We start from the raw sequence: 25,139 nt of genomic DNA, 5'->3' as shown, positions 1-25,139 counted from the left end.
CAGGGAGGTCTGGTATGCTGCGGTTCATGGGGTCGCAAAGAGTCGGACACGACTCAGTGACTGAACTGAATTGATTACTTCTTTCAGGGAGGCTGCCAGCCATTCAGAATTTCCTCTCTACCCCCAGGGGATGGCTGGCTTCCTTCTGCCTACTTAGTAGAAGCCCCAGCTCTTCAGGCTTTGGGATCTGCAGAAGCCTCTCTGCTTCCTTGACCATCTTTCTTAAAGGTATTCGTGCTCCCAGGACAAGTCTTTGCTGCATTTTGCTGCTCCCCTCAGATTGTTGTTCAGGGTGAGTGGGGTCTATTAGTTCCATGGCATTTCTCTTGTTCTTTCTAGAGGATGATTTTTAAGTGAAGGGAATTGTGACATCTTTACTCTATCAACATCCAGGCTATCTGATATTTTGATATTTACCATATATGACAACCTGGCATGTTTGACATTTTCATGGAACAACTACATTTCTACAGGAACAGTTAAGAACAAACACACAGAAAGCAACTTCAGAATGACCAAAAAAGTTCACGTGACACTCTTTGCTTCTGCCAGCCTCTCCAATCTACCTGTCCAACCAAGGCTGTTTTGTTGGCTGGTTTCTTGATCTCTTCATTATACTGATTCATTGAATACCTCTCACCAGCCAGGAATGGTTCTAGGTGCTGGGCCTATTGCAGTAGCCAAGATCCCTCTCTGCACTTAAGCTGTTTACAGTCAAGTTGAAAGAAAGAGCAGGCCCAGCACCAGGTCTTGATCAGATATAATCTCATTTATTCTTCACTGCAACCATTTAAAAATTTCAGAAAAGTACATCACTCATAATTAACAAACACTGCCAATTTCCCATTTTTTCCCTTTCTATCCTCTAAAAGAAGAGCATCCCAAATAAAATAGAAGTTGTACCTTTTTGTGGAGAGTGACTTCACAAGGCTGGAGAGTTGGTGGGCAGCAGGCCCCTCTGGGTGCAAAGTCTGTTTATTCCCTTACTTATTTGCTGCATTGCCTTGTGTACATGGCATTGATTATGACATGTGAGCTGTACAGCTCATCTACAGCAAACATCAACACCTGCGATAGTAAACCAGACAGATTTTTTTTTCTTTACACAGTAGACTGATTTTTAGTAAATGTAAATACTGCTTACATTTTTTGAGAGTGCCAAGATACATCTTATTCGAGAGCCAAGCAAATAAAGGAAAACGTGGTTATCAGGAGGGAGCTGAAATGAATTGAGATATAAATTTTCCAAATATTAGTATTTCTTAACCCTGTACTTTCCCATCTAGTTTGTGACCACTGAGCCCCCTTGTGAATAAAAAATGAATCTAAGACTTATATTTAGCTTTCCACAGATTTCATATTTGTAAATTTGCCTGCTCACCAAATATTTTTTGTGACCCCTGAATCAATACCCATGGTGCTTTGTGGCCCTTTGTGGACAAGTGCAGAGCAGCAGAATACTTGAGTCATCAGATGTGCTTTCTCCTAGCTTAGGCTGAATAAGGTGAAGTTCTGCCTTCTAGTCTCAGCTCACCCTAAGAATGGTGTTCTGTTTGACGTCAATTGAGTAGTGTATTTTTTGTGATTTTTGTTGATGATTTTACTGTTTAAATTGATTCCCAAACACAGTGCTGAAGTGCTGTCTGATGTACTGTGCACAGGAAGGCTGTGATGTACCTTAACACGTGTAGGATAAGTTCCTTTTGGCATGGGTCATAGGGCTTTTGTTGTGAGTTCAATATTAATGAATCAACTGTGTGTGTGTGTGTATATATAATATATATATATATATATATATATATAATAAGGTTTCTTTAAACAGAAACATCCATAAAACAAGGTTATGTATTATTTGGTTGATAAAAAGATGACCTGAGACTCTTAGGAACTTAGCCGTGTATTGCCCCTAACAGTAATGGGTTCAATATTTGCTAATTCAGTGTTCGTGGCAACTTTATAAAACATAATCACCACAGATAACTAGGAGTGACTGTGTTTTATTTCATTTTTGTACAAATCAGGGAAATAATTTTTAAAACCCAGTTAAATTTGACAGTTTTTATGAGACATGGTTTTGAAACAAATGGACTATTTTATAATCCAGTGAACATCTCCTTAGCTTTGCATTTTGTATAGTTATTAAATTAGCAGGTTTTTTTCTTGAGCTCCTACCGTGCGCCTGTCACTACTGTGGTACCAGGAGGACATTGGTAAACAGGTCCACAGGTCAAATGAATCCTTTTAATTCATCAGAATTTAAAGTCCTAACAGCAGGATTTCCCTGGCAGTCCAGTGGTTAAGTCTTAACCTTCGAGTGTAGGGGATGCATATTCCATCCTTGGTGGGGGAGCTAAGATCCCACATGCTGTGCAGCCAAAAAGCCAAAGCATTATTGTAACAACTTCTTTAAAGATTTTAAAAATGATCCACATCAAAAAAAAAAAAATCTTAAAAACAGAAAACGTCCTGACATTTTACAAAGGTCATTTCTGTTTAAATTTGGTAGCAAACCTAGTGATTTCTCAAAATAAGAATCATATTCTTACATGAGTGTTTTTCTTATGAGAGATTAATTCTTTATAGCCAGTATTTTTAAGTATATATCTTTATCATAACCAGGGACTGATTTTATGGCAAGTTCCCTCCCAGCTAGCTGCACAGTGGGAAGCTGGTAATGATATACAGTAATATGAACCCACCAGAAGGTCCTCGTGGCTCATTGTATTCAGACCCCTCAGTCATCACAGGTCATATTTGGCCTAGGCTGACTCAGAGGCTGTCAGACAGAAACTCCTCTGCACAGCAGGATGCCAACAAGCATTTTCCTCCAGTGAGGTCTTTACTGCATCATACAGCTCAGGTGTAAAAAGACAGGTCCACACCTGGAGCATGCCTGGGAGGCCAACACTATCTTTGTACAATACTCAAGACAGCTTCAGGGTCCCACCGGAAACAAGCCAAAGCTTTGGTTTTTGTCAGAAATTTATAGTCATCCCAGTCCAGATGCAATTTATAAAATGAAATGCTAGTTAGCATGAGCATAAACAGTGTTGCCTAAATAGGTGGGCACCACCCAGCCAATAGGAGAAGGGCATCTTCTAGGGGGAGCAGGGCTTATTTTTTAGGTGGGAAATGTTGAACCTAAACAATTCTTGTGATAAAGGTCATATGTTCCTTGGAGGGTAAAATGGTAGTCATTTTAGCAGTTGGAGGTTTCTGTGAACAAAATATTTTAGGTAACATCATAATAGAGAACATTTTGTTTCAGACTCTGTGTTTTCAAAGTTTCTTGTACCTTATTCTTTGATGTTCTCCATCACTTTATGTGCTTGGAGGGAGGGTGTTTGGGTCTAGCAGGCTGTGGTCATCCCCATGTTTTCCAGTAAGACCCATGTGCTTAGTCACTCAGTCATGTCCAACTCTTTGTGACCCCATAGACTGTAGCCCAACAGACTCCTCTGTACATGGGATTCTCCAGACAAGAATACTGGAATGGGTTGCCATGCCCTCCTCAAGGGGATCTTCCCAACCCAGGGATAGAGCCAAGGTCTCCCACATTGCAGGCAGATTCTCTACCATCTGAGCCACCTGGTTAGCCATAGTAAGACCCATAAATCCACACTTTTCCCAGTAATATCCATAAAGCCCAGAGATGTCCTCGTGTATAATCATGGACCCTCACGCAGTCAAAGTGGTGGCTGATAGGGACAGGCTTAAAATTTGTCTTTAAAGCCCATATTATGCAAGATGAGTTTTAAGCTCATTTTTGAAAATATTTTTACATGAATAAGCTTACATTTTTATCTTGAATATTTTCTAATATGCAGACCCGTGTATCATGCATATACTCAAAGCTTAGTTGTGGTACTATTTTGCTATATTTTTTTCTGAAGTGCACTCCAGGTAAACTACAGATGTTATGAAATTTCACCCCTAAACACCTCAATGTTCCTTTCTGAAAAAAAGGCATGATAAATAATACAGTTATCCCCCTCCCACCACAATTAGCATTAGGGGAACACTTGTAATTATGGTGTCATCTGAGCCTCAGCCACAGAACTGTGGAGACAGGTGAACATGCCATCCTCGGAGTGAAAGGATGAGAAAATCTACCCAAGGAAGTCATTTCCACCAAAAGTGAAGGTGTGCACAGTTGTTACCCTGACTGCCACTAGGCCACCCTCATTATTAACCTGGGGCATGTCCCAGGTGCCAGGCCATGCACTGTGATCACTTCACACAGATTGGCAACGGAACCCTCACACCACTATTGGAAGTGGGTTCCAGCATGATCCTTATTTTGCTGAGGAAGAAAGCTGAGGCTCAGCTGCATGGTTTAAAAGCAGTGGAGTCAGTGTTTGGACCCAGGGACTCTGTCTTGAGCTAGGTCCCGTGACCCTGTCACAGACCACCTCTCCACACCAAGAATGCAAGGCTTTCTGTGACTCTGCAAGAGGGTTCTGCCTAAAATAAGGCCTGGAAAATGTAGCTTGATCTTGCTTTTCAGGTAAAAGGGAAATGTGAACGTTGCTTTCAAAGCACAAGACCCTGAATTTTGCAGTTATTGTAATTTTCTTGGTTTAGGCCTCAAATGTTTTTAATGGTTATGCAGAAGGAAAAGAAGGGCGTTAAGACAATAAGGTCCAGAATGTCCCTGTAATTTGGGACAAGCTTATGATCTATTAATAAACCAGGGTTTCCCAGGTAGTGCTGCTGCTGCTGCTGCTAAGTCACTTCAGTCGTGTCCGACTCTGTGCGACTCCATAGACGGCAGCCCACCAGGCTCCCCCGTCCCTGGGATTCTCTAGGAAAGAACACTGGAGTGGGTTGCCATTTCCTTCTCCAGTCCCAGGTAGTGCTAGTGGTTAAGAATCCATTTGCCAGTGCAGGAGACTTAAGAGATGTGGGTTCAATCCCTGGGTTGGGAAGATCCCCTGGAGGAGGAAATGGCAACCCACTCCAGTATTCTTGCCTGGAGAATCCCGTTGACAGAGGAGCCTGGTGGGCTACAGTCCATAGGGTTGCAAAGAGGCAGACACGACTGAAGCGAATTAGCACACACACATGCAAGTAACACTGCACAGTATTTAAATGGGACATAAGAAGGTTTTCTAACTGTATTGTATTTGGGGGAGAGTAATTTTTTTTTTTCCTTCTGCATTCCAGATCCTCATGAAAGAAAAGAGATCCAGTCAGTTGAGGCAGAAGTAGTTTAGGACTGGTCTCAGAGTTCCTGGGGAGAAAGTAGAGAGGGTGTGCACTGTATGTCAGAGGATGTTCGGGTCTTTAGTTATTTAGAGTGAAATCGGGTGGACCAGACTCAGGACCCTGAAGCACCTGTGGGTTGCCTTAGATTTGAGATGGGCCGCCCGTCTGGGAAAACTGCAGTCACATCTCACTCACTCACTCGTTCATTACTCATTTGACAAATGCTTATGGATCAGATAATCACATCTGAATCGTGTATTCATTCATGCATAAATTCATAGGCAAGATGTAGTTATAGACCATCTACTATAGCATAATCATATCTGGTCATTCATCCTTTCATTTGACAAATGCACATGGATCATCTGTTAAGGAGTAATCACATCTTATTACTTATTCATTTGTTTACCTGACAAATATTGTGGGCGGTCTCTAATAATAATAGACACCAGGTAAGGATGAAAGAAAAGAGACACCATCTTCCAGTTTTAACTCCAACAAGTAAGGAACTTAAATAGGTGTTGTCACTTCTGTTCTTAGACTATTGCAAAGCTGGACTAATCAAGAATCAGTGATACTTCTTTTAGACTTAGGAAACAGGTCGTAGGACAGATTGCCACCAAGAAATTTTAGATTTGAGATGAGCGATTGGGGCACCCAAATGGATAAAAATGCAGTTACATCTCACTCACTCATTCATTATTCATTTGAGAAATGTTTATGGGCCAGATGTTATGTTTCGTGCTTCCAGAAACACCAAATTCTGCTTACCTAGAGCAGAAGCTATTGGAGCCCTAATTTGGAAAACTTAGCAGTGGCCACAGGACTGGAAAAGGTCAGTCTTCATTCAAATCCCAAAGAAAGGGAATGCCAAAGAATGCTCACACTACCGCACAATTGCACTCATCTCACATGCTAGTAAAGTCATGCTCAAAATTCTCCAAGCCAGGCTTCAGCAATATGTGAACCGTGAAATCCCAGATGTTCAAGCAGGTTTTAGAAAAGGCAGAGGAACCAGAGATCAAATTGCCAACATCCGCTGGATCATGGAGAAAGCAAGAGAGTTCCAGAAAAACATCTATTTCTGCTTCATTGACTATGCCAAAGCCTTTGACTGTGTGGATCACAATAAACTGTGGAACATTCTGAAAGAGATGGGAATACCAGACCACCTGACCTGCCTCTTGAGAAACCTGTATACAGGTCAGGAAGCAACAGTTAGAACTGGACATGGAACAACACACTGGTTCCAAATAGGAAAAGAAGTACGTCAAGGTTGCATATTGTCACCCTGCTTATTTAATTTATGTGCAGAGTACATCATGAGGAATGCTGGGCTGGAAGAAGCACAAGCTGGAATCAAGATTGCCGGGAGAAATATCAATAACCTCAGATATGCAGATGACACCACCCATATGGCAGAAAGTGAAGAGGAACTCAAAGGCCTCTTGCTGAAAGTGAAAGAGGAGAGTGAAAATGTTGGCTTGAAGCTCAACATTCAGAAAACGAAGATCATGGCATCTGGTCCCATCACTTCGTGGGAAATAGATGGGGAAACAGTGTCAGACTATTTTTTTTGGCTCCAAAATCACTGCAAATGCTGATTGCAGCCATGAAATTAAAAGACGTTTACTCCTTGGAAGGAAAGTTATGACCAACCGAGATAGTATATTAAAAAGCAGAGACATTACTTTCCCAACCAAGGTCCGTCTAGTCAAGGCTATGGTTTTTCTAGTGGTCATGTATGGATGTGAGAGTTGGACTGTGAAGAAAGCTGAACGCCGAAGAATTGATTGCTTTTGAACTGTGGTGTTGGAGAAGACTCTTGAGAGTCCCTTGGACTGCAAGGAGATCCAACCAGTTCATTCTGGAGGAGATCGATCCTGGGTGTTCATTGGAAGGACTGATGCTAAAGCTGAAACTCCAATACTTTGGCCACCTCATGCGACGAGTTGACTCACTGGAAAAGACTCTGATGCTGGGAGGGATTGGGGGTGGAGGAGACGGGGACGACAGAGAATGAGATGGCTGGATGGCATCACCGACTCGATGGACATGAGTTTGAGTGAACTCCGGGAGTTGGTGATGGACAGGGAGGCCTGGCATGCTGTGATTCATGGGGTCGCAGAGTCGGAGACGACTGAGCGACTGAACTGAACTGAAAGAGACAGAACTGTTAGATGATCATTTTGGTGAGGCCAATTGTGGACTAGGTTGAAAGAGAAATTTCAGTGAGTCCCAGTCTCAGGAAGGTCTCCACTTTCTCTGGCTTTACCCCAGAAACCTTGTTTAAAGGGTACCTGGGGTATGGTAAGACACACTGACACAGAAATAACTGTCATGAAGATAGAAGTTTTATACCCATAGATCCCTAGAAATAGGAGGTATGGCTCACCATGCCGGGCTACACTAGGAAGCACCAGGGTTTGCCAGGATGCAGAGGGAGAGAAGAAAATGCTTACAAGAGCCTTTGTTTTGGTTTCTGTGGGAAAGAACAAGTGAGAAAGAGTAAGTAAGCTTGGAATTGGCTAGTTTGAATAATTTCAGTGGACTCTAGTGCATACAGGCTGTTTCTAGTTGCCTGGTACCTGACCCTGGGGTGACTGGGGAGTACTGGCTTGGCATGTAAATGAGGTGGCTGGGGTTGTTTCAAATATAAAGCATACACTTGTAGGTTGTTTCAAATATAAAGGATACACTTTAGGTTGTTTCAAATATAAAGGATACACTTGTAGGAGAGTACAGTTGAAAAAACAGAACTGAAACTCTTATCTACAGAGGAATAAGGATAAGAATCATAGACTTTTCATCAAAAACAATGCAAATGAGAAATGGTGTAATGAAAGATATGAAGCGTTGAAAGGAAAGAGAAAAAAACAACAGCCTAGAATGCTATATTCATCAAATTTACCCTTCAAAAGTGAAGGATAAATAAAGACTTTTCAAAAACAGAAAATTCGGGGACTTCCCTGTTATTCCAGTGGTTAAGACTTCACCTTCCAGTGCAGAGGGTGCAAGTTCAATTCCTGGTAGGGGAGCTAAGGTCCCACATGCCTCATGGCCAAAAGAACAAAACATAAAACTGAAATAGTATTATAACAAACTCAATAAAGACTTAAAAAAAAAATTCACCACTAGCTGACTGCCCCTACAGCAAATATTAAAAGAAGTTCTTACTATTAAATAGAGAAGGAAAATGATATAGGTCCAAATTTTGGATCTATGTGAAAAAGGGGGGGAAATTAAGTTATTTTGTTTTTCATAATCTTAATTGGTCAAAAGGTAACTGTTTAAAGCAATAGAAGTAACAGCATATTGGATTATTATAGCACATGGATATACAAAATGAACAACAGCATTGTCTTAAAGATAGGATGGAGGAATTGAGAATACCTTGTTATGAGGTCCTTGTATACGTGAAGAGGTATAGTGTTATTTAAAGATGAAATTTAAGTTTTAAATGTATAATGTAAGCTACAGGACAATCACTAAAATTTTTGAAGGATATGCTGAGAAGATGTAAAATGCTTGATTAAAACCAGAGAAAGATGAAACAGGAGGAAATAAAAAAACAACAAATGCAGTGAGTGAGTTAAAAAAAAAAAGATACAAGCGTTGTAGATATTAATCCAATTAAGTCAATAATCAATTTAAATGCAGATGGTCTAAGCATACAAATTAAAGCACAGAGATTGTCAGAATGGTTTAAAAAACAAGACACAACTATCTACTATCAACAAGAAACCCACTTTAAATGTAAAAACGCATATAAAGTAAAAGTAAAGTGACGGAGAAAGATATTCCATGCTAACACTAATCAAAAGAATATCAGACAGCTATATTAATTTAAGACAAAGCAGACTTCAGAAAATGGAAGATTATCAGAGATAAAGAGACCTGTTACATAATAACAAATGGGTCAGCTATCTAAGGAGACCCAACAGCCTTAAACATGTGTGCACATGTTTAAGCATCAGAAAGCCAAACACAGAACTGAAAGGAGATTAGACAAATCCACTATTACAACTGAAAATTTCCATCACCTCTGTCACTAATTGATATATGAAGTAGACAGAAAATCAGAAAGTATATATATATGACCTGAGCAGCACTGTTTCATCTACTTGATACTTACAAGATATCCAATTCAACAATGGAAAAAATCAGGCAGACCTTATTTTATTGCACTTAGCTTTATTGTGCTTCATGGGTATTGATGCGTTTTACAAATTGAAGGTTTGTTACAACACTATGTCAAGCGATTCTATCAGTGCAGTGTTTGCAACAGCATTTGCTCACTTCGTGTCTCTGCATCACACTTTGGTAATTCTCACAATATTTCAAACTTTTTCATTATTATATTTGATATGGTGATCTATGACCAGTGATCTTGGTTGTTACTATTGCAAAAACTTTGTGACTCACTGATGGTTGATGGTTAATATTTTTTAGTAATAAAGTACTTTAAATTAAGATATTTATATTGTTTTTAAAACAATGCTACTGCTCACCAGTATCAGTTCAGTTCAGGTCAGTTCAGTCGCTCAGTCGTGTCCGACTCTGCGACCCCATGAATCACAGTACGCCAGGCCTCCCTGTCCATCACCAACTCCCGGAGTTCACTCAAACTCATGTCCATTGAGTCGGTGATGCCATCCAGCCATCTCATTCTCTGTCGTCCCCGTCTCCTCCCACCCCCAATCCCTCCTAGCATCAGATTCTTTTCCAGTGAGTCAGCTCGTCGCATGAGGTGGCCAAAGTATTGGAGTTTCAGCTTTAGCATCAGTCCTTCCAATGAACACCCAGGATTGATCTCCTTTAGAATGGACTGGTTGGATCTCCTTGCAGTCCAACGGACTCTCAAGAGTCTTCTCAAGCACCACAGTTCAAAAGCATCAATTCTTTGGCTATCAGCTTTCTTCACAGTCCAACTCTCACATCCATACATGACAATGGGAAAAACCATAGCCTTGACTAGACTGACCTTGGTTGGCAAAGTAATGTCTCTGCTTTTTAATATTTTAATGTACTGCTCACCAGTATAGTATATACATAACATTTATTAATATATGCATGCACTTCTTGAGAAACAAAAATTTCATGTGATTAGTTTTATTGATATTTGCTTGTGTGCCAGTATACGTTCTTCTGAAACTCACATGGAACATTCACCAAGACAGACAAATTCTTGAAAAACGTGTGAACAAATTTAAATGAAAAAAATATGCAAATTATGTTCTCAGAAAACAATGGAATTAAACCATAAATCAGTAATAGAAAGTTTTAAAATCCCCCAAAGTTTGGAAATTGAGCAATTAACTTTGAAATACAATGTGGGTTCAGAAAGAAGTCTGAAGATAGATTTTAAAATTCTTTGAACTGAATAAAAATGAAAATACAACTTACCAAAATTCATGGGATGCATCAAAAGCAGTGCATACATTATAACATTAAGTGCATACGTTAGATAAAAAGAAAATATAAAATCAGCAACCTGTTTTTCAACCTGAGAAAACTACAGAGAAAAGAGCACATTTCTCTAAAGCAAGAAGAAGCAAATAAATAATTAAAATTGGAATAGAAATAACTGACATTGAAAACGGGAAGACAATAGAAAAAGTTGACAAAACTCAAAAGGGGTTCTTTGAAAAATGTCAATAAACTTAATAAACTTTTAGTTAAGGTAAACAGGAAAAAAGAGAGAAGGCACAAATTAGCAATAACAGAAATAAAAGAGAGACCCGTGCCACTGATTCAATGGACAAGTGGACAATAATGAAATAATGTAACACAATTTGGTTCTCACGAATGTGGTAAATTAAGTGAAATAGACTGAAAGACACAAACTGTTGAAATGCATAGAAAGAAAACTAGTTTGAATATCCATGCCTTTTCCACTTAAATCAATAATTTGTAACCTCCCTCCCAAAAAAGATAGTTTCATTGGTGAATTACTTAAGGAAGAGATTATATCAATTTTCAACAATTTTCTCTTCCAGAAAACAGAGGAATGGAGACATCAGTAGAAATTCTCATGTGGATTCATACAGTTACAGATGGATATACACAGAAATACTTTAGACATGTTTTACATATACAGGTTAAGTAGACACATGTATTTCTTTGCTCTGTCATGTAACAAGGTCTAGAAATAATGACATCCTGGTAGCAGCAAGCATGCCTAGTGCCCAGATCTTGAGTGCCCAGATCCTCAATAAAAAGGAATACAAACCATAGATTCTGGGATAGGAATAAGAAAGATAAAGATAAGCTTGGAGTATCTTGTCATGCCTAAGGTAAAAAAAAAAAAAGTGCCCCAAAAGCCCCACAGTGATGGAGGGTGTCAGAGGGACACAGGAGCCAGTAATTTAAGCCACAAAATAAAGTAGCATTCGATTACAACCTAATGAATAAAAAAATAAATATCCACGAATCCATACTTACCTAAATAATTTATTAAATAAATGAAGGAATGGAGAGAATAGACGAATCTACCCTGCAGGAGAATTTCAAACAACTGATATAGACACTCTCCCCTCAAGGAGGTATCTCAGCTGTCCTTAAGTGCAGGTCATGCAGAAATTTTCCTTCCAAGGAGGGTGATATGGAAAGGGGCTGGGGTGGGAGAGCAACATTACAATAGAGAAACCTGATAACCACCACCTCTGCCAAAGATCAAAGATTAACATCAGTGGTGGCAAATCATGTTGATAGTACGCACCTTACCTCTGTGTTCTTCCTCCCCGAAACACATAAGCCCCAGTGTAACCATGAGAAAAACATCAGATAAACCTCAGTTGAAGCACATTCTGCAAACCACTTGACCAGTACTTCTCAAAACTGTCAAGATTATCAAAAACAAGGGAAGTCTGAGAGCATGTTGTAGCCAAGCAATTGCCTCAGGAGGTATAACAACTAAGTATAATATGATATATTGGCTGGGTTCCTGGAACCGTAAAAAAAAGGACAGTAGGTAAAGACTAAGGAAACCCAAAGAAAATAATTAAGTGTAATATAATAATTTGTCACTGTTGGTTCACTAATGGTGAGAAATGTGCCATAATCATGTAAGATGTTAATAATAAGGGAAGCTGGATGTAGGGGTATAGGAAAGCTCCCTGTACAATCTTTGCAACTTTTCTGTAAATTTAAATATATCATAAAATTAAAAGTTCATTTAAAAAGTGAAAAAGAGAGAGAGGGATGAACAGATATCTCAGCCTGCATTTTTCAAGATAGGAATTCATCAAATAATCACACACATCTAAGTAAAGGTAAATTAAAATTAAGTCAGAATTGCGGTCAGTATTACAACAGAAAGGCACACGGTACCTTGAGGGGAGGTGGATGGTCTGAGCACATCCAGGATGCTGTACAGAGAAAGCCCAGGGTAGTGAGATCTGAGGGTAACTGATGTGGGTGCTAAGAAATTGGTGTTCATCCTGAGATCAGAGAACAGACAGTGATGAATCTTTAGCAGAAAAGTGGTGTGATCAGGTTTTGTTTGAAGAGTGGACGTGTTTGGAAGGTTAGAAGATAAGATGCATGAGATTGGTGATGCATTATTTTCAGGAATGAGGGAGGGAGAGAACTGTCTGAGAGGGCTTAGTTTTTGTCCTCAGCAGTTACATGGATGAAGTTCTGAAGCCAAAATTTTTGCAAGTTCCTGGGGATGCTGGTGTTGCAAAGCCCTGAGCTTGCATTTGGATGTGCTGATAGAAGCATCTTTTCACATTCAGCCGAGGGCCTAAAGGCAGTAGCTAAGAGAAGACCTGGCTTCCCACACTGGTTCTCCCACTAATACCTGTGCATTTTTTGAGAAGTAACTGACTTTTCAGAGCCCAATACCCAGATGTGTGAGTTGGGGATTACAGCAGCCACTACCTTTAGGGGTATTGTGCAGGTCAGCCAACGCCCTGCAAGGGAGCTGCTTCTGGTTGCCATGCTTGTCATCATCCATCTCACAGTCATCAGATGTCAGCACTAAGCCTGTTTGTGCCTTGGGTTTATCACTTGTAAAATGGTAATACTTTTTTCATTGAGCTATCATTTTTGCTAGCTTTAGATACAGATCGGCTACTGTTACTTTTCTGAACACATCCTTGTGATTGCCCTGGCCTCACTCAAGTAAACCACCCACTGAACTCCTTCCAGCTTCAAGTGTCTGGAGACAGTGTTTCTCCGTCTTCCTTTCCAAGGATATTTCCTCACCTGTTTCTGGGTGAAGCCTGGCTAGGCTCCTCCCAGCTGTTTGTCCAGGTGAAGGGAATGGCAGAGCCTGGAGTGAGACATTCAAATTTGTGCTTCCTGCAGAGTGTGTGGATGTTTAGTAGATCTTGGAAAGCACCTCCTGTCTCAACTTGAAGGACCTCACAAAAGGCCCTTTGTGAAGTTGTGTCTTCTGCTGGTACTACATGTGGCTGTCTGCCAGGAGGTCTGAGAGCAGAGTCAGACATGGCTGGCACAGGTACTCTGACCCTGAACTCTGGCCTTCCTGCTGTAAAGACCATATCTGCTCACCTCTCCAGTCTCCAGATAGGAATTAGCATCCTGAGGTCGCTGATAAGTCCTTTCCTAGGATTTCTCTCTTATTTGATCCAGAGTTCAGGTGGAATTAGATATTTATAATGTCTTCAGTTCAGTTCAGTTCAGTCACTCAGTCATGTCCAACTCTTTGCAACCCCATGAATCACAGCACGCCTCCCTGTCCATCACCAACTCCCGGAGTTCACTCAAACTCATGTCCATTGAGTCGGTGATGCTATCCAGCCATCTCATTCTCTGTCGTCCCCTTCTCTTCCTGCCCCCAATCCTTCCCAGCATCAGAGTCTTTTCCAGTGAGTCAACTCTTCGCATGAGGTGGCCAAAGTATTGGAGTTTCAGCTTTAGCATCAGTCCTTCCAGTGAACACCCAGGACTGATCTCCTTTAGAATGGACTGGTTGGATCCCTTTGCAGTCCAAGGGGCTCTCAAGAGTCTTCTCCAACACCACTGATCTCCTTTAGAATGGACTGGTTGGTCTCTTTGCAGTCCAAGGGACTCTCAAGAGTCTTCTCCAACACCACGGTTCAAAAGCAATCAATTCTTCAGCGATCAGCTTTCTTCGCAGTCCAACTCTCACATCCATACATGACCACTGGAAAAACCATAGCCTTGACTAGACAGACCTTGGTTGGCAGAGTAATGTCTCTGCTTTTTAATATGCTATCTAGGTTGGTCATAACTTTCCTTCCAAGGAGTAAGTGTCTTTTAATTTCATGACTGCAATCAGCATCTGCAGTGATTTTGGAGCCCCAAAAAATAAAGTCTGACACTGTTTCCACTGTTTCCCCATCTATCTCCCATGAAATGATGGGACCAGATGCCATGATCTTTGTTTTCTGAATGTTGAGCTTCAAGCCAACTTTTTCACTCTCCTCTTTCACTTTCATCAAGAGGCTTTTGAGTTCCTCTTCACTTTCTGCCATAAGGGTGGTGTCATCTGCATATCTGAGGTTATTGCTATTTCTCCCAGTAATCTTGATTCCAGCTTCTGCTTCTTCCAGCCCAGCGTTGCTCATGATGTACTCTGCATATAAGTTAAATAAGCAGGGTGACAATATACAACCTTGACGTACTCTTAGGGCTGTTTAAGGGATTTCCCAGGTAGCGCTACTGGTAAAGAACCTGCCTGCCAATGCAAGAGACCTAAGAATTTCAGGTTTGATTCCTGGGTTGGTAAGATACCCTGCAGGAGAGCATGGCAACCCACTCCAGCATTCTTGCCTGGAGAATCACATGGACAGAGGAGCCTGGCGGGCTACAGTCCATAGGGTCTCAAAGAGTCAGACATGACTGAAGTGACTTATCACATATGCATTCATGCAAGGGCTGTTTAAAGTATAAAATAACCAAGATGACTTTGGTATACTCCAGCTAGCACTTTTGGGCTCCCCTGGTGGCTCAGATGGTGAAGAATCTTCCTGCAATGCAGGAGGCCCAGGTTTAATCCCTGAGTTAGGCAGATCCCCTGGATAAGGGACTAGCTATCCACCCTAGTGGGCTTCCCTGGGGGCTCAGCATAAAGAATCTGCCTGTAATACAGCAGACCCAGCTTCAGTCCCTGGGTCTGGAGAATCCCCTAAAGGAGGGCATGGCAACCCATTCTAGTACCCTTGCCTGGAGAATCCCATGGACAGAAGAGCCTGGCAAGCTGCCTCCATAGGGTCACACAGAGTTGGACACGACTGAAGTGACTAAGCAGCAGCAGCAGCATCTATTCCAGTATTCTTGCCTGGAGAATCCCCATGGACAGATGAGCCTGGTGAGCTACAGCCCTTGAGGTCACAAAGAGTCAGACACGACTGAGTGACGAACACAAACACACACCTAGCACTTCAGGACACAGTTCCTTCAGTAAGAACTCTTGGGAGAGTGAATTTCCTGACTGGCTCAGCCATTGGTACACTCTGTTCTGGTGGGTTCCATGTCCCTGGGCTGTCCATTTGTACGTGCAAGTGAACGAGTCCAGTTGCGTGGGGATCTGCACTTCTGCTTTCTGGCTGGTTCCCTGAAATGGGAGGAGAAGGCCCACTTCCCTAATTGCAGACACAGCGCAGACAGGAAGTCCTCCAGTTGGTAAGGCTTGTCTTCTGCTTTCTCTCCACATCTGCTGTTCTCCCTTTAAATACTCCGCTCTGTCTTGGGCTTTTTCATTTCCCACACTCCATGCTGTCCTGGGCTTCTAACCACAGACCTGCACTTGAATCCAGAAAAGGAAGGTAGGTCAGATGTGTGGGAATCAAGTAAATCCAGAGCAGTGACCTTGGAGCTCTCCCCTCTGTGACTGCCCACGGGAAGGGTAGTGCACTCGTGTTTCAGGGAGTTCATGTCTGTGCTCATGTGTTGTGTGTTCTCTGCCCTGTGCAGGCAGTTTTCTCCCGCTGAACGCATGCCCAGAAGAGCGGGACTCAGGTCTTTGCCATCCTACTTCTTGCCTATAGTTACTGTGTAGTCAGACCATCTCTGTCTCTTTCTTAGACCCCTTTGCCAGCTATGTAAGCACTGGATATATTTATGTCACAGGCTTATGAAACCTAAGGATACCATCATAAGTTTCTATAGTATTTTGCCTTCATGAATCACCCATAATTATTCTTTCACTGACCAGAAAAAAGTGATGGCAATTTTTCATGGATACCTAGTAAAACTTTTAGTAGTTGTAATCCTTTCATTTTTGTGTGTATGTGTGTGTGCTGAGTCATGTCTGAATCTTTGCAACCCCACGGACTGTAGCCCTCCAGGCTCCTCTGTCCATGGGATTTTCCAAGCAAGAATACTGGAGTGGGTTGCTATTTCCTCCTCCAGGGGATCTTCCTGACCCAGGGATTGAACCCGTGTCTCTTGAGTCTCCTGCATTGGCAAGTGAATTCTTTACCACTGTGCCCTTGATTTAAATGTGGTGTGGTTTCTCCAGCAGCTGCAGGTCCCTGTGAATATAGTGTGGATGAGGCGGGGGTACAGGAAAGTAAAATAGTGCTCAGAAGCTAAAAACCTTCTCCAGGCACTGCTAGAGGGGACAGGAGAGGCCAAGTCACTGTGAGGTGACCATGGCTTTGCCGACAGGTCCAGACGTTCTCTAAGTGGGAAGGGGTCTTGGAGGATCATCTGGATCAGGACCAGAGAAAACTCAGTAATTTTGCTGCCTGTTCAAATTTCCTGTGGGATATGCCCAAAGGAAAAGAAGGGCAGTGAGGGATATCAGCCACCAACAATGTGAATTCTCTCATCTATAACTTTATCTGTTGTTTTTAAATTTCCCCACAGCAGAGTGGGTGACAAGGTGGTTTTCAGGACACAATGGTTGAGTGAAGTTCATGGTGGTGGGTGGAGGTGGGGAGATGTCCTAGGAACCACTCTGGGTTGACCCAGGCTTCAGCCCACGGTCAACAACCCCAAGAGAACTTGAGAGGTCATCACTAGCGACCACATGGATGCGTTCCTGTGCTCACTGATTCTTCACTAAGTCTAGCTCACTTTTAGTAACTGAGTCCTTGTGCATAAATCCAGCTTCATGGCGAGCATGCCTCTGACCCAGTGCCCCAGCAGAGTCTGGATAACCTTCCCTCCCTAAGGGAGTTGGAGCTGGATTTTCCTGCCTTGAGGTCAGCAGGCACAGTGCGGGGGACTTTAATCTTCTTCCCTGGTTCCCTTCCCTGCTGTGGCAGCAGATAGCCCAGTTTCACCCCATCTCCAGACTCCCTTCTTCCCTACATCCTGGAGGGAGACAGCTCAATTCCCTTTTCTCTCTACCAGCCCCACTTGGGGAATGAAATATTGGATTATGGCTGCTGCTGCTGCTGCTAAGTCACTTCAGTCGTGTCCAACTCTCTGTGACCCCATAGACGGAAGCCCACCAGGCTCCCCTGTCCCTGGGATTCTCCAGGCAAGAACACCGGAGCGGGCTGCCATTTCCTTCTCCAATGTGTGAAAGTGAAAAGTGAAAGTGAAGTCGCTCAGTCGTGTCCGACCCTTAGCTACCCCACGGACTGCAGCCTACCAGGCTCCTCCATCCATGGGATTTTCTAGGCAAGAGTACTGGAGTGGCTTGCCATTGCCTTCTCCGTGGATTATGGCAGAGGTTCTCAAATAGGAAAGTGCTGGAAAATTGCCAGGAAGTTATTTAAAATCCAGATTTGCCTTCTGTACGCTGTATCTCTGGGCCTGAGCTGGGTCAGGAGCCCCAGTTCCAGCGCTGAGCCTCAAGTACACAGAGTGGTGAATTTCCACCAAGAAGTTACATCTGCAGTGGCTCTGGCCAGTTACACTGGGAAGCGAGGAGAGGTATGTATAGACAGTAGAGAATCTGGGTCTTCACAGTCCTGGGGATGGAAGCAGGGCCCCTGGAGAAATTCCAACCACCCATGAGCCACTTCGACTTGCTCATTGTCTGGAGGCAGGGAAGTCCCCTTCCTATTCTATAGGATCCTTAACAAAATGAATTGCACATAGAAGATGCCCAACAAACATCCTGAATGAATAAATGATTCATATTTTAAAATTAAATTCACAATGGTGGGCTGGTTGCTTATTTGTAACCGAATATATTGAGAGTTAAGGTTTATGTTAAGTGTTAACATTTCTGTAGGCATTGTAGCTGTGATTTGTGCTAATCATGTCGAGGGAATATTGGGTGGATATAGTAAAGAAGTTCTTGAACATCTTTGTGGAGCCTGAAAATCCAGATGGTGGCTGAGATACATCAGTATCTCCCTGATGCATTTTCAGCACCTTCGGGGTTTTGAAGGCAAGGCAAAATAACTTGGTTTTGGAGGTCTGGATAACATTTTCAAGATTTGGAACATCTCATCTCTTCTAAATATCAGTGTAACAGCATGTCTCTCCAGGCTCAGACTTACTTTCTGTTTCTTAAATGTGTGTCTCTGTATCTAAGAATCTCTGTGCTTTACCACAAATGCAGAACAGGGACCACTCCGCAGAAGTTGTGAAGTATGCCGCTGCCTTGGGAGACCCGGTCTGAGGCAGTGTGACCAACCCAGCAGGCCTCAGAGGGCCTGGGGACAGCCCTGCAGGGTGGCCTCCCAGAAGGCCAGCTGGTATCACTCAGGAAACTGGACGGATATGGGGCCAACTCAGGCTGGGGACTTGGGTTCTGTTTCTCCATGTTGCAGCCGCAGGTCTGTTCGCCTGTTGTTGTTGTTTGTTTGTTTGTTTTTTATCGCAGCCAAACACTATTGCAGAGGGCAGCACCCAGGGTCCTTTGCAGACTGATGGAGGGCAGTCATCTGATGGTGTTGTTTGGGATGGTCCCCCTGCATCTCCCTTTGCCTGGTCATTTCTCATCTCATCAGCCAGAATCTGACTGGCCCAGGAAGAACTCTTCTCCCCTCCCCGGGCCAAGCTCTGTCCTCTTACTTTTGAAAATTAATCAAACCTACAGATGCGGTTTTGTCTTTTACCCAAGTCCAAGTACTTAATTTTCTCAGCTTGAAGCTGCAGAGGGAATTCCCAGGCAAATTTTATCAGGTTGCTTTGCATTGAGGTGCCTGTGTGGCTTTGAGCAAGATATCTTTTTCCATCTTCCTGATTTTGTTCCCCTACATGGTAGGGCTATGACAGAAATTGTCCCCACATGGTGTTCCCCCAGAGTACCATTTACTTTTGCTACTGTCACCTCTGTCCATATTATAAGGGGAAACTGAACCTATGATGAGAAATCAGCCTCCCTTTAATGTGCTAAGTGCTGTTGGAACGTTCTCCACAGGAAGTAGAAAGGGCTGAATGCTTAGTCAGGGGCAGCACCTGCAGTAGCCATGGTTTGATGGGTCTTAAGAAAAGCCTTGAAGCGCAGTTCAGGGCTGGTGATAACCAGGGCAGATGGGGTTTTTAAAAAAGAACTGACACGTGTATATGTATAACTAATTTACTTTGCTGCACACCTGAAGCTAATATAATATTGTTCATCAACAATACTAAAATATATAATAAAAAATTTTAAAAATATGAGGGAAAAAAGAAAAAATATATACAAATAAGCAAATGATCATTTTGTAGCTGAAAGTTTTAGCATTAAAATACTGGGATTTTTATGGAATCTACGATTAAGATAGACATTATGATCAATAAAAATATTCCACACTCTAAAAAATAAAATTATTATTTTTTAATTACAAAGACATAGGCTACCTCTTCTAGTTCTACACCAAGTTTAAAAGCACTTACATGAACACAGATTTAGAAAACAAGAATAATACATTTAAGTACACAATCCTATGTTGCTATTGTTTATGCCCTAAGTCGTATCTCACTCTTGTGATCCCATGAACTGTAACCCACCAGGCTCCTCTGTCCATGTGATTTCCTAGGCAAGAATATTGGAACGAGTTGCCATTTCCTACCCCAGGGGATCTCCCTGACCAGGGATCAAACCTGTGTCTGCCACATTGCATGCAGATTCTTTACCACTGACCTACAAGCAAATCCCTTTACCAAGGCATCATTGTGTTTCTGCTCATGAAGTGGAGGCTCTTCGGGGCAAGTGGGAGAGAGTGGAGGAGAGTTACACATAGCCGATCCTCATTATTCATGGATTCCATTTTTACAAATTCACCTTCTTACTAAAATAGATCTGCAAACCCCACATCAATATTCACCTCACTTTTGTGGTCATCTGTCTGCATGCACAGGACAGTGAAAAATGTGAGTCACTTAAGTCGTTCGCAGCTGAGGTTGAATGAAGAGTCACTCTGTCCTCTTGTCTCAGCTCATCCTGCAAACAAGTATCCTTTCCATGGTCTCTTTAGTGCCATGATTTTTTGCATATTTTTGTGTGTTGTCGTTGTTGTTTGAAAGGGCTCCAAGCATAGTGCTGAAGTGCTGTCTGGTGTTTCTAAGGGCAAGAAGGCTGTGAAGTGACTTATGGAGAAAACACAAACTAGATAAGCTTCCCTCAGGCATAAGTTATAGTGTTGTTGGCCATGAGTGAGCTGTTGATGTCAATGATATATATGAAATGAGTTTCTTTAAACAGGAACACACATAAAATTATATATTGATCTGTTGACAAAAATATCATGGGTCAGAGGCTCAAAAGAACCCAACCCAATCTTTCTCTAGGAACAATAGTTCAGCATTTGAAAATTCATTGTTCACAGAACCTATATAGAACATACATATGCACGCTAAGTTGCTTCAGTCATGTCTGACTCTTTTCCACTCTATGGACTGTAGCCTGCCAGTCTCCTCTGCGCATGGGATTCTCCAGGCAAGAATACGGGAATGGGTGGCCATTCCCTTCTCCAGAGAATCTTCCCAACCCAGGGATCGAACTCGCATCTCTTATGTTTCGTGCATTGGCAGGCGGGTTCTTTACCACTAGCACCACCATAGAACATAACTAGTCATAAATAACGACAGCCAACTATGGTTTGTTTCATGCATTGGATGAAAAGAGAATAGAGCCAAGGGTAGCAGTGTTGACATGACAGAGAGAGGAGGAGGAAGGGAAGGAAAGCATGCTATGAAAGTGGGTGATTACAGTGTTGTTAGAGACAGTAACTTACTCTGAACTTTGGGGTCTGCCTCTGATCCCAGTTTCCAGGCTTGGATACCATGGCCTTTGCAGGGCTTGGGGTCAGTGCCTCTGATGGTCTTCAGTGTGTAGAAGTGGGGATAGGGGAAGACAGACTGAGGTGGCAGTTCCTAGGGGCACTCGCTCAGTACGTGTACCTCACTTGCCTCCCTCCTGGCCTTGGGGGTTCATCTCTTCCATCCTCAATACCTGGAAGTTTTATTCTGACTCTGCAAGAACTTAGCCTCTAGGTACTTCCCTCACTCAGTCCAAGATCTGGGGGCCTTGTTTGTCAACAGGTCATTCAAGTGTTTATGAAGCTGCTTTGTTCCTCTCATCTGACCCTATTCCACGTGCTGTATTAGTTATCTGTTTTTCTACAACAGATTTCCCTCAGCTTAGTAGCTTAAGATAGCACTGATGTTGTACCCCTCACAGTGTCTGTGGGTCAGGGTTTGAGGTGGCCTGGCCTGGCTCAAGGTCGCCTGTGAGGCTGCAGTCACAAGTGCTGCATTGTCTGAAAGCCCATCGGGGCCTGCGGACCCTCTTCTGAGGTGGCTTTCCTCCTGGCAAGTCCATGCTGGCTGTTGGCTGGAGGTCTCGGTTCCCCAAAGAGCTGCTTGAGCATCCTCATGACTTGGTATCTGGCTTTCCCCAGATTGGGACTTCCCTGGTGGTTCAGATGGTAAAGAATCTGTGTGGGTTCAATCCCTAGGTCAGGAAGATCCCCTGGAGAAGGGAGTGGCAACCCACTCAAATATTTTTGCCTGGAGAATTCCATGGACGGAGGAGCCTGGCAGGCTCTATCTAGTCCATGGGGTTCCAAAGAGTCAGATACGACTGAGCGACTAACATTTTCACTTCTTTTTCCCCAGGGTGAGTGATCCAGAGACAGGGGAAAATTGTAAAGGCCTTTATAGACTAGCCTCAGGCATCACACATTATCACTGTGCAGTCAGCCCTCAGTCAGGGTAGGAGGGCTGGAAAGGATCTGTGGAGCCATCATGGAGACTGGCTGCCATGTATACATTCTAATTCTCCACCAAGCTTTGCAGGGTGGAGGCCCATTTTTAGGGGTACCTCTGTTCTGGACAGGGCTTCCCTGGTGCCTCAGACGGTAAAGAATCTGCCTGCAATATGGAAGACTCAGGTTTGATTCCTGTGTTGGAAAGATCCCTGGAGAAGGGCACACAAACCCACTGTAGTATTCTTATATGGAGAATTCCATGGACAAAGGATCCTGGTGGGCTTCAGTCCATGGGGTCACAAAGAGTCAGACACAACTGAGTGACTAACACTTTCTGTTCTAGGCAGCAGGAAACAATACAGTAAACACACTGATCCTTATGAAATATCTATTCTAATGGCTTTCAAGATGCAGACAAGGAAAAAATAGGTTTTAAAAGCCAAGGTGGGTGGGCATGCAGATTCCACCCCTCCTTTCTCATGCTGAATTCACTCTGGTTGTTCTCTGCTAGGGACAAAATTTCCTTCCACCTGAGTCGTAGGTTCCAAACAGCTTTTGTAGCTGCTATCCTGGGTGTGAACAGCTGTTCCTAACCTTGCACGCAGGCTGCCCCCAGAAGCATGACTTTTTCTTTTCATTTTGCTAATCTTATATGAGACATTGTGTTTATGATGGCAAGCATGGATTATTCCTCTTAATCTATGAAACTGCTGTATGATAAGCTAGAACTACACAAGTGATAGTTTCCAAGCTAAATACTTCATAAAGGGCAAAGGTTGTGCAGGCAACCTTGGCCCTGGGACTGGGGAAAATGGACTCTGAGAGGCTAGTTGGAAGGGGAAGTGCAGAAGAACACAGTGCTGCTTAAATGGAACAAGGAAGTCATGAGGATGCTTGTCGGATTCAAGGGGTTCATCCTCTGTCCCAGGAATTCATTTCTGTAGGCTCAAGGGGGGCTGCTGATGGGGCTCCTTGGGTGAGGCAGCCAGAATCAAAGCCCAGTGATGAAACAGGCTCTATTCTAGAGATAACTCCTCAGAGAGCGTTGAATGCAGGATGAAGCCTTACCTGATGAGGCAGGGTTTAAAGTAAGGAATCATCGTGGTTCATTTGAGTTTCCATCATCCTTGTGTGAGGATGTCTGTTGCGGGTGGTGTGCACACATGCACATACACACAGATACGTACTCACATACACACACCCCTTTCAAGTGTGGGCTGACCATACTTCCCCCTTTACCATCCTGCCATCAACCATTCCTTTTGCTTTTTATGCAGAGCCTGCATTCATGCAGTCCCAGTTGCCATGGTCAGCCCCCACAACATCCATTGTGACTGTAGTGAGTTATGGTGACTTTAGAGCTACAGCCACCACTTTCATGGGTACAGAACTGTGGCTCTAATGTGTCTGGGAATCAGGAACTGGGATGGGATGCCAGCCTGTATGGCACTCGGGCTCTGCTCTGCACCCCTGACTCTGCTGCCTTCGGAGTCAAGGCACACTTACCTCCACAGGACTCTGTTCCTTTCCACCCCTCCTTGTCCTGTGCTCAGAGTGATCATGGTAATAAATGAGAGAGTGGGATATTCATTTATCTAATTTATTGGTGAAGATGCTCTAGCAATGGAAGGAACACACAGATTTGTGGGCAGACCTAATGATTAACACAATGACTTCCAGTCAGGGGATATCTGGGGACTGTGTCCAGGGAATTTTTGGCAGTGTCTAGAGATGGTTTTCATGACTGGGGGATGGGGGAACAGCTGTTGGCATTACTGGTGGAGGCCAGGATTGATGCTACATGGCCCATAGTTGATAAGAAGCTCCAGGGCAGAGAATGATCTGGCCCAGATGTCAAGTGTATGAGGTTGAGAAGCATGGTGCTGATGTGATGAGAGGTGACAGATGGAAATGGGTGATACCAATCAAAAGGGTGTAAGTTGGGCACATGCAGCCTTCTTAGTATGTAAATAGAGCGTGGAAGACGTGCTTTGATCACATGCGATAAGGCAACTTTTCACTTGTCAGTAGCCCAGTATGGATACCAGGAACTGAGGCCAGCCAGGGCCACATCTATGGGCCACTGACAGCAGCTCCAGAGGGACCTGTGCATTTGTGTGTTTAGATCTCTGCGGTGGTGGCACAAAGCCCGCTACACCATTAAGAGGGTCTTGGGCAAAATGGAATTGTGTGGATCTTGAAAGAGGTTGGACACGTGTTTTCCAAGGTTCTCTCGCTCTGGCACCATGCTCTCCACCTGGGCAGAGCAGCAGCTGCACAGTGAGAGTTCATATTACTAAAGCAATGTGTATTCACTGTGGAAACTCTAAAATGGAGTGATCAGCACATTTCCATTTATTAGGTATTTTGTGAGCACCTGGGAAGCCCCTAAGTCTTTGGGATGCAGGTCAACTGTTGGGGTTGCAGGTCAGTTTGTAGGCCTCGGAGCTTAAACCTTTTCAGGAGATGAAGATGAAGATAAAGGGGGTCTTGAAGCCACCTTAGCCTCGGCCATCAGCATCACCCCTCTGAGGAGGTGACATGAGCCGAGACCACAGGCTTGAGAAGGAGGAAACCAGCCAGTGGTGGGAGGGGGTGGGCGGGTGCGGGGGGAAGGTGCCATGGCCAGGACAGGAAGAAGGGTGGTGTGGTTGGATGTGGTGAGCACAGTGAGATGGGCAAATGGGCATGAGGAGGAGGGGGCTTGGGCCAAATCAAGTAGGCTTTGAAGGTCAGGGGAGGAGGGTTTGGGATGTGTCTGAGAGAGGGTGATGCTTCTGCCTGCTGGGGGCGGGGGACCAGAAGGAGGGTCGGGTGGAAGGGGGAACTAGCGAGGTAAGACTTCATTCACATGAGTGACAGCTGATGAACACTCCACCCAGGGAATGTCAAGGG

The 25,139-nt window shown here is 43.4% G+C and overlaps 1 protein-coding gene across 6 annotated transcripts in view; it reads left to right on the top strand.

The window, feature by feature from the left end:
• The window catches only part of SYK (spleen associated tyrosine kinase), a 124,940-nt gene that overhangs the window by 22,141 nt on the left and 77,660 nt on the right, over positions 1–25,139 (top strand). Inside the window, exon 1 of one of the 6 annotated variants that reach the window (XM_088838165.1) lies at positions 15,948–15,968. The exons of the other annotated variants lie outside the window; for them this stretch is intronic. The gene's annotated coding sequence lies outside the window, so the exon portion shown is untranslated. Of the gene's footprint in view, positions 1–15,947; positions 15,969–25,139 lie in introns of those variants that run through there. 6 annotated transcript variants of the gene reach the window in all.

The sequence above is a fragment of the Moschus berezovskii genome, chromosome 7 (genome assembly GCF_049115385.1).
Source record: "Moschus berezovskii isolate FMDL1 chromosome 7, NW_MosBer_1.0, whole genome shotgun sequence".
Taxonomy (NCBI): Eukaryota; Metazoa; Chordata; class Mammalia; order Artiodactyla; family Moschidae; genus Moschus; species Moschus berezovskii.
The sequence above is the reverse complement of the archived record's forward strand: the minus strand, read 5'-3'. Positions and strand labels throughout refer to the sequence as shown.